Source organism: Ursus arctos, unplaced genomic scaffold, assembly GCF_023065955.2.
Source record: "Ursus arctos isolate Adak ecotype North America unplaced genomic scaffold, UrsArc2.0 scaffold_32, whole genome shotgun sequence".
Classification (NCBI taxonomy): domain Eukaryota; kingdom Metazoa; phylum Chordata; class Mammalia; order Carnivora; family Ursidae; genus Ursus; species Ursus arctos.
Genome location: NW_026623008.1, coordinates 17,421,164 through 17,430,174, shown reverse-complemented (window position 1 = coordinate 17,430,174; position 9,011 = coordinate 17,421,164). Strand labels below are relative to the sequence as shown.

The 9,011-nt window shown below is 44.8% G+C and overlaps 1 long non-coding RNA gene across 2 annotated transcripts; it reads right to left on the bottom strand.

The window, feature by feature from the left end:
- Nucleotides 1–5,874: 5,874 nt before the first annotated feature.
- On the bottom strand, nucleotides 5,875–8,936 carry LOC113268610 (uncharacterized). Of its 2 annotated transcripts, XR_007190606.2 has the most exons (4): nucleotides 8,850–8,936; nucleotides 8,435–8,535; nucleotides 6,730–6,848; nucleotides 5,875–6,429 (listed from the first exon to the last, which is right to left on the bottom strand). It is a non-coding gene; the product is annotated as an uncharacterized LOC113268610 (long non-coding RNA). The 2 variants fall into 2 exon arrangements; XR_006411441.3 differs by having other exon boundaries at nucleotides 5,875–6,848.
- Between the last annotated feature and the right edge of the window lie 75 nt (nucleotides 8,937–9,011).

The window sequence follows — 9,011 nt, the reverse complement described above, 5'->3', positions numbered from 1 at the left end:
TGTAGACTGGGTGATATGCAGAGGTGATCACTGAGGCGTTTTGTCATCTTGAAAAATTAAAAAACATTCTAAATATCTGTCAACTGGAAAAGGGTTAAATCAAATATGACACATCTGACCTGTAGAATAGTCTGAACAGTGAAAAAAAAAAAAAAAAAGGTCTCCATGTACGATGTGTACAATGTGGAAAGTTCTCCATAGAGTTTCGTGGAGTGAAAAATGCCAGAAGCAAGTTGCAGGATGATAGAGTACGAAACAATTTATCAAAAACCACACAAACAGACGCAGAGTATCATCTGTTTCCAATGCGTCCATAGAAAAACACTGGAAAATCCCCAACTGATAACAGCAGGGACCTACGGTTTGGGTGTGATTGGCAGTAGATGGGAGAATGGTGGATCGGTGCTCTTTTAACGTGTGAAGAGGAAAGTGTATTCATCTATTGCTTGTGTCATCAAAAATTCATTATTAAAAAGAAACAGATAAGAGAAAGACCCAAAGGAGGAAAGGGAGAAAGGCAGGAGCCCCCCCCCCCCCCCCAGGATGCGGCACGTGGCAGGCCCACAGGGACAGGCGACAGGAACGGAGACCCCACTGAGACGTTAGAGTCAGGCGGGAGCAGAGGCTGGGGCGCAAAGGTGCGCGGCTCCTGGCCGCCCCCGCTTTCCCAGAAGCAGCAGGCGGGCCTGGGGCGCTGGGCCGGGTCCCGGCAGGTGCCCATCCGTCCCTGCACGCCCGGCGGTCAGCACACCTGGGAACCGCTGTCGAGCGCCCGGGGGCCTTCCCAGGCCTGGAAGGAGCAGACGGAGGCAGGTTTGGAAAGAGCCCGGCTGTTCTTACGGGAAAGGGAGAAAGGGTTCTGGGCGAGCGCCGCCCTGCTCCTGCCCACCCCCCACCCTCCCCCTCTCCGGTGGCAGCACCTCCCCCGCGTCCTCCTCCCATCAGGGCCCGAGGGAGCAACAGGGCCGGGCGGCTGGGGCCCGAGGAGAAGAAGGAGGGGGCTTGCCCAAGGTGAACGGTTGTGCCAAGGCCCCTAATCATAGGCTCTTTCCAGGCTGCCATATGCCCCTAGGTTCAAATCCCAGCTCCACCCCTCCGTCTGTGCCCTTAGCAACCCCCTCTCTTTAATCCAGCTATAATTCACCTACCAGAGAATTCACCCTTTTGAAGTGCACAATGTTTAATACAGTCATAAAGTCATGCCACCATCACCACCATCTAATCCCAGAACATTTTCATCACCAGGAAAGGAAACCCCATAGGAACAGTCGCTCCCCCAAGCTTCCCCTCTTCCCCCAGCCCCTGGCAACCGTGACTTGACTCTCCTGTCCCTGTAGATCTGCTCATTCTGGACATTTCATAGAAGTGGAATGATACAAAATGTGGCCTTTTGTGTCTGGCTTCTCATGCTTTCGAGGTTTACTCACGAGTTAGCACACGTCAGTCCTTCCTGCCTCTTACGGCTCCACGGTGGCCCATCGCATACAACTACCGCACTTTGTTTATCCTCTCACTAGTTGATGGACAGTGGGGTTACTTCCTCTTTGGGGCTCTAACGAATAATGCTGTTATGAACATTCGTGTACAGGTTTTAAGCAGACATGTCTTCCCTTCTCTCGGGGCTACGCCTAGCAGTAGAATTGCTGAGTCGTGTGCTAAGTCAAGGCTGAACTTCTTGAGACGCTGTCAACCTTTCCTCCGATAACATTCCCAACGGCCCCCTTTCTTACCCTGTCTGAACCTCAGTTTCTCATTGGCAAAGCTCCCGTAGTGATACTTACCTTAAGACTGGCTGTAAGAATTGGATGAGCTAAAGCATAGAAAGCAGTTAGCACATAGTAGGTGTTCAATAAGGGGAATTATTATAATTACAAAACCTGTAGGACTCTGAGCCTGTTCCTCCTGCTTCCCTTCAACTCTGACTGGGCATCTACTCTTCATTATCCCCACTTATTTTACCTATTTCTAGAAAATTCCTTGAATTAACTTTACTGTGAAGCATAATTTTTGCTCCCTACTCACTTGCACACAGGCTCATAAGCTCTCTCTCTGTCTCTCTTTCTCTCTCTCTCTCTCACACACACACACTATGTAATGGGGACCTAAGCTCAAGCTAAATGGAAAGGTAAAATCTCCCTCCCCCCAGCCCCCATCATGGTATGTTTGACCTGGAATCCATTACTACAGTGGTTCTCAAAGTGTGGGACCCAGACCGGCAGCACCTGGGAAGTTGTTAAAATGCAGACCCTCAGATCCCATCCTAGAAACACTGGATCCAGGGACACCGGGGATGAGCCCAGCGATCTGTGGTGATTCTAATACCCACTAAGGTTCCCAAATTGTGAAGGAGGCAACTGGGGCACAGAGAAATGAGATAACTTGCTCGAGGCCATAAAGTGGACGGAACGGAACAGAAGCTTTGGAACATGTGGTCCTGGATGCAAATTCCACCTTCCCCACTTTCGGTTGTGTGACCTTGGGCATGTCTCTTAACCTCCCTTTACTTCAGTATCCGTCTTCGTTGGGGCTGCTGTAATAGAATAGTGTAGACTGGCTGGCTTAAACATTTATTTCTCACAGTTCTAGAAGCTGGGAAGGCCAAGATCAAGGTGTCAGCCAATTCTGTTCCTACTGAGAGCACTCTTCTGGTTTAGAGATGGCCGATGTCTTCGATCCCATGTCAGAGAAAAAATAATCGATGTCTCCTCTTACAAAGGCACTAATCCCATTCATGTGGACCCCACCCTCATGACCTAATCGCCTCCCAAAGGCTCCACCTCAGAATCCTATCGTTTGAGGGGTTAGGGTTTCAACATATGAATTTGGGGAGCTACAGTATCCTCATCTGTAAAATGGGAACAGTGTACAGTTACTCCCAGGGTGGCCGCTACTCTGCATTAAACACAGAGTGAGGCCTGGAGTTCAGGCCTCCTGGTTGCCAGGCTGGTCTTTTATCCACAGGAAAGTGGTGGTCGTCCCTACACCACCTGGTAAGAAGAATCCAGAAAACTTAACCTCTGGAAGGTGGACATGGAGAGGAGTGTTTTGTATTATTCTGTGAGGCCCCAGAATGAAGAGCTGGATATTTGGGGGACGTTACAAGAAGTAGGTCAATTGAAGGGAGATGTTCCTAACTGATACGGTTCAGAAATAACATTCGCAGCTCCAAAGGATGGTGAGAGCTCATCAGTGGAAGATCCCAAGCAGCACCCGAATGCCCATCGTTCCAGGATGTTGGAGAGGAGAGACTCTCAGGGTAGGAAGTTGGCATGGGTGATCCCTAAGGTCTCCTCACATGTAACCCGCCGTAGTAGACCATGCTGTTTGCCTCTGCAGCATCCGCTTTCGGAGAACCACCCTTCCTCTGCGGAATTGGTAGGAGGAGCTGTCAATCAGGGTGCTCAGGGGCGGGCATATTACCCAGGCTGGCCAACTAGAGTATCCCATCCTCCCTGGCCGCACTGATTGGTTCAGGGAGTGGCATGTGATCCAAGCCAGGCCAATCAGAATCTTTTTTGCTAGAGCCGTCCCATAGCCACGCTCAACCTTGAATTTCCCGGACTGGTGAGCTTGTAGAATTGCTGTTTTGCGGGTATGGGGTTTCTTTTTTTTTTTTTTTTTTAAGATTTTATTTATTTATTTATTCGACAGAGAGAGACAGCCAGCAAGAGAGGGAACACAAGCAGGGGGAGTGGGAGAGGAAGAAGCAGGCTCATAGCGGAAGAGCCCAATGTGGGACTCGATCCCGCAACGCCGGGATCATGCCCTGAGCCGAAGGCAGACGCTTAACCGCTTTGCCACCCAGGCGCCCCCGGGTATGGGGTTTCTGTCCTTGCACTGATAGAAGTCTTAACTACGCCATATAAAAATGGGCCTTCTGGTGTTGGAGCCGGCCTCCATTCAGCATTGCATTAAAACAACAACAAGAAAAACAACACTCAAAACAATAGGGGGCGCCTGTCTGGCTCGGTATGGAAGAGCATGGAACTCTTGATCTCAGGTCCCCAGTTCGAGCCCCACGTTGGGGGGGTGGAGATTACTTTAAAACAAGCTAACAAAAAAACCCCAATAGTTTAAAGACATTTAATATCTTTATTCTCCTGGGGGGGGGGGGGGCAATACCACAAGGGATTCCAGTCCTAACACAGAGCAAGAAGTTCCAAAATCCATTTTCTCAACCTCTCCTTTTGTACATCTCATATTCGCAGCAGCTGGCCCCTAAACTTGCTCCTTTCTTCTCCAAATGTCTAAGCCCCAGTTGGTTCTTAACTTTTTCCTCCTCTCCTGCCTTTTCCAGCCTTTATCGATCCAGTCTTGCTGGACCCCTTGCTGACCCAGACAGGAGAGGGAGAGGCTGTGAATCCTCGTACAATGTGGTTTTATACAGGTTGTTCTCAGAGTCAGTGGAAGAGGCGTGATTATAAAATCTCACCTATGGAGGGAGGCATGACTGTGAAGTCATACTTTCAGAAGAGATACTGAGGTCTTTTAAGTATGAGTCAATGTCAAGTTCAGCTTAGTAAACAGTGGCTACCAAGTGCCGGCTAAGAGCCAGGAGTGAGGCTGAGTTGTCTGGGGCTTACAGAATTGTTCGACCCTCAGATGTTGAAGGTCTGTTGCTCTTACCTGTCATGTGCCAGGCTCTGAGGATTAGGCTTCGGGAAGAGAGAGATTAAAGGCACAAGGATGATTTCTATGGAATGGTGATTAAGTACTACAAAGGAGACATATATGGGGATTGGGAGCAAATCAAAGTCAGGAGGTGAGGAAACCACCCTGAGAAAGTGACATAGGAGCAGAGACTGGAAGCAGGAAAAGGAGTTGGCTAGAACACTAGGGGGCAGAAAAACTTGGGAAGGGAAAAGCCGAGAGAGAGGGCGGGAGGGAGAGAGGGAAGAGAGAGAGAGAGAAAGAGAAAGGGGGAGAGAGAGGGAGGAAGGAGAGGGAGGGAGGAGGAGAGAGAGGGTGAGGAAGGGAGGAGGAGGGAGAGGGAGGAAGGGGGAGAGAAAGAGGGAGAGAGGAAGAGAGAGAGGGAGAGGGAGAGAAGGAGGAAAGGAGAGAGAGAGAAAAACCAGCAGGACTGTGTGAGGCCGGAGCCTGGGGAACTGGAGGGGAGGTTCAAAGGGGAGGGAGAGGCCATGTCCTAAACCTTGACTTTGTGTAAGAGCTCTTGAGCCTCATGCTGTGGACCGTAAGCCCTATACGCCACGAGGGTTTGGGATGTGCTTTGTTCTAAACATGGAGAAGCTCAGTAATAGTTCTTCCACCCTGTGGAAAAGAAGGCTTGCCTAGGCCCAGAAGAACTAATTGGGTGCATTGCTTCACAACTCTGTGTTCAGTGACCTCACACTGAAATGGACTGTGATGGAGGTATTCACAACACTTCCACAAAATGCTACCAAGCAGGGCTTCCTCCCGCCCACCAAGACCCAGTTGTTTAACATTTTCCAACTTCCACCTTCCCACCACTGCTTCTACCTGATACTGTAATCCAAGGAGGAAGCCGACATCCCAGCGCTCATTAGAGTTTAATGCTGTGATCTTTGCAAATCAGGAACTGATGAAGCTTGGGAGATTTTATTTTTGTCTGCCCTTAACCGTCTGGAGGAGGTACAGCAGAAGTTCAAACCCACAGGCTTTGAGGACAGCCAGACCAAGGTCCAAATTCCAGCCCTGTCACTAATTAACTGTGTGACCTTGGGTAAGCAATGGAATCTCCCAGAGTTTCGTCTGTTAAAAAGGATACTAACACCGGCCTCATGGGGTCGTGGTGAGGATCAAATACTAAAATATATGTAAACTGTAGTAACTGCTGCATAATAAGGATTCAAATAAATATTAATTGAATGCTGTTTTCAATAAAGAGAGCTCAATAGAAATGCACTCGTTTTATTCCAGAACGGCCTCATTATCAATATTCGAGAGAGTGGCAGGAAGTCGAAGCAGCACATTGAGGACCTGTGGAGAGGCTAGGTTGTGCTCGCTGGCTGAGATTTTCTGGCCCGCAACCAACATGACTTCTTTGAAGGTTTGGAGAGATGCAACTAGCCTGACCTTTGTGGTCTCAAAATGTCCTTTCATGTTGATACAGCAAGGCATCCAGACACGTGATTTCCTAACCTGAGATTAGAGGGTGGGGGTGGGGGACGAGGGAACAGGGGAGAACAAGCATGTGGCAGATTTTGTCAAAAAGAACAGGTGCCAGATTCAGACAAGCCAAGTGGGTGGAACAGGTGGCAGATGAAGACATTTCCCCACTGCCCTGTCCCCACTGCCAAGCTGCTCCCAGTTCAGTGCGATTCTGGGCCTGAAAGAGCGGCAGTTGGTTGGATGAAGACACAGTTGCTGACTCAAAAGGACATTCAAAGATGCGTAGGGGTCCTTCCGTCTTCCTTGCCTTTGAGGTCCAAATATGGTCCCCGTGAGCCCCTGTTAAGAAGTACCGACCGAGCCAAAGTCATGATGCAAATCTCAGAACCATCCAGAAATTTCTGAATGTTTTCACCCAGGACCAAATTCAAGGCAACTTTTAGATCCACCAAGTTCTATGAAAACGCATTCTCTCCACCAAGAACTGCTGGGCTACAAGTTGAGGGCCAGTATCTGCCACAGAGATGAGCCCAGGATTCTCTCTGCTCTGTGTCTACTCCTAGTTCATGGACATGGTCACAGCTGACCAACGGTCACCCCCTCTGTCACTGATACCCTGAGAGTGGACCAAGCAGTTACCCAGAGGCGCGGTGGCGGTGGAGTCGGGCCTGGGCCTGAACCCGGAATCCAGCACTTGCATCAGCTCTCTGGGCCACAGCACGGCAGTATTCTTGTCTGTAAAGAGGAGGCCATACTTCCTTGGGGAGTGGTGGAAAGAGAAAAAATAACATTTAATAAAGGAGAGCAAATGATTGCTTTTAAAATCTTGTTGGAATAGCAATACATATAAATTATTGAAAAACAGAAACTAAACTTGAGCAGAAAGAAGAAATTTAAATATATATATATGATATATATCATATATCATGATACATATATATAATATATATACATAATACATATACATAATATATATATCATATATATCATATATAATACATATACGTAATATATACATATACATATATATAATATATATCATATCATATATATCATATATAATATATACATAATACATATACATAATGTATATATCATATATATCATATATATCATACAATACATATACATAATATATATACATATACATATATAATATATATCATATATATCATATATATCACATATGATATATATACATAATACATATACATATATACATCATATATATCATATATATCATATATATCATATGTATCATATGTATCATATATACATATATAATACATATACATAATATATATATCATATATATACATATATATCATATATATACATATATATCATATATATACATATATATCATATATACATATATATCATATATATACATATATATCATATATACATCATATATATCATATATATACATATATAATACATATACATAATATATATACATATACATATACATAATATATATATCATATATATATCATATATAATATATATACATAATACATATACATATATATACGTCATATATATCATGTATATCATATATATCATAATACATATACATATATATATCATATATCATATATAATACATATACATAATATATATACATATACATATACATTATATATCATATATATCATATATATCATATATATCATATGTATCATATATACATATATAATACATATACATAATATATATATCATATATCATATATATACATATATATCATATATATACATATATATCATATATATACATCATATATATCATATATATACATATATAATACATATACATAATATATATATACATATACATATACATAATATATATATCATATATATATCATATATAATATATATACATAATACATATACATATATATACGTCATATATATCATGTATATCATATATATCATAATACATATACATATATATATCATATATCATATATAATACATATACATAATACATATACATATACATATACATTATATATCATATATCACATATATATCATATATATCATATATATCATATATGATATACATAATACATATACATAATATATATATATCATATATCATATATATGATACAGATCTCCTCACCACCCAAAAATTAACAATGAACATATTGGTGAATATCCTCGACCTGTTATCCATGCCTATGGACATACAGATATTTTTTTTAATGGGGCCATATTTTGCTACTTGCTTTCCTGCTACGGAGTATGTTGCAAACATCCCCGAGTCATTACATATCCCCGGGCAATATCCTTTTTAATGTAGACTATTCTGTGGTGTGGCTGGTTCCCTTACTTGGAACGACTGCTGTTCGGGTGCCTGGTAACACACCAAGCCTGTCGGAGGCACCAGCTCTCCCCAGAACGAGTCCGTTAGCTCTGGAGCTGCCACTCCGCCTGTGAAGAATGTGCAGAATAACAGGACCGACCCACCAGCTTTTCAGAGGGATTAAAGTAGATAATGTGTGGGAAGCGCTTGGCTTACTATCTGGTACACAGAACACGCTCAGACACCGCCCATGGTGTGCGAGGCTGTGCTGTTAAACTGGCTCTGAACGTTCTCTTAGGCCTGTTTGGAAGTCCCATATTGGAATCCCTAACTGTGGTTTTTGGTAATAAGCAGTTTTCCTTCCCTTCCCTCCCCCCATATACGGATTTACCGAACCCCCCCGTCCCCCGCGCCCCAGCGCCCGGGATCGGGCTGAACAAACCGCAGGGCAGGCACTGAGGAGCCACCAGCTGTCTTCGAGCGGGGGTGGCCCTGGGAGCCGGCCGCCTACCTCGCTCGCGGCTGCGGGGCTGCCCCAGGGAAAGCCCCAGGCGGGCCCCGCCCCCGGCCCGTAGCTCGGCCTCCCATTGGCTGCCGGCAGCGG